A 743-nucleotide genomic window follows, 5' to 3' on the forward strand; every position below is an offset into this window, starting at 1 on the left:
CGCTGGGCATCGAGCTGCAGCTGCAGAGTCAGGGCACGCCGGTGCCGGCCGCAGCTGTAGCCGCGGTGCTCGCCGCCACGCCCGCTGACTATGCGCACGCGCAGACCGGCTACGCGCTCACTATAGGATCTGTCATGGCGGACAGTTTACATGTAATTACTTTTCCTATAAATCACACATCATCATCATCATCAGCGCACTATACGTCCCCACCGAGGGGCTCGAAGCCTAAGTTAGGGGTGAGACTAGGCCATAGAAAACCACGCTGGCCAAGTGTTGGTTGGTTGACTTCACACATATATTTGAATTTCTTCTCAGATATGTGCAGGTTGCATCACGATGTTTTCCTTCACCGTAAGAACGTCGGATAAATGTATATATGTAAATCGGAAATAGAAAAACACAATGATATATGGCGGGATTCGAACCCAGGTCCTGCAGATTGCAAGTCAAGTGCTTGACCCCTGTGCCACCAAAGCTCAATAAATCACACATTTCACGGGAATATGAATACATATTTCTAATTGATAGATGTAATTTCAGATTTTATATGTAATTTTTTCTAAGATGGTTGTCGCCATAAAATGGCGGATTGAAATTTTTTTTTTTGTTCTCGTGATCAAACCTAAATAAAAAGTAAAAGAAAAACTATTTATTTATAATTTCATATAATTTTTTTTAGGTGCCTCATACAGAGTGGCAGGAGGCGACAACTGGTGTTAGTAGAAGAGAAATCCTATCCC

General features: G+C 43.5%; 1 long non-coding RNA gene across 1 annotated transcript; it reads left to right on the plus strand.

The window, feature by feature from the left end:
* The first annotated feature begins 43 nt into the window (after positions 1 to 43).
* LOC106113063 (uncharacterized) lies at positions 44 to 728 on the plus strand. Its single transcript, XR_001227641.1, has 2 exons — positions 44 to 152; positions 683 to 728. It is a non-coding gene; the product is annotated as an uncharacterized LOC106113063 (long non-coding RNA).
* Positions 729 to 743: the final 15 nt, after the last annotated feature.

The sequence above is a fragment of the Papilio xuthus genome, unplaced genomic scaffold (genome assembly GCF_000836235.2).
Source record: "Papilio xuthus unplaced genomic scaffold, Pxut_1.1 DF828634.1, whole genome shotgun sequence".
NCBI classification, from domain to species: Eukaryota; Metazoa; Arthropoda; class Insecta; order Lepidoptera; family Papilionidae; genus Papilio; species Papilio xuthus.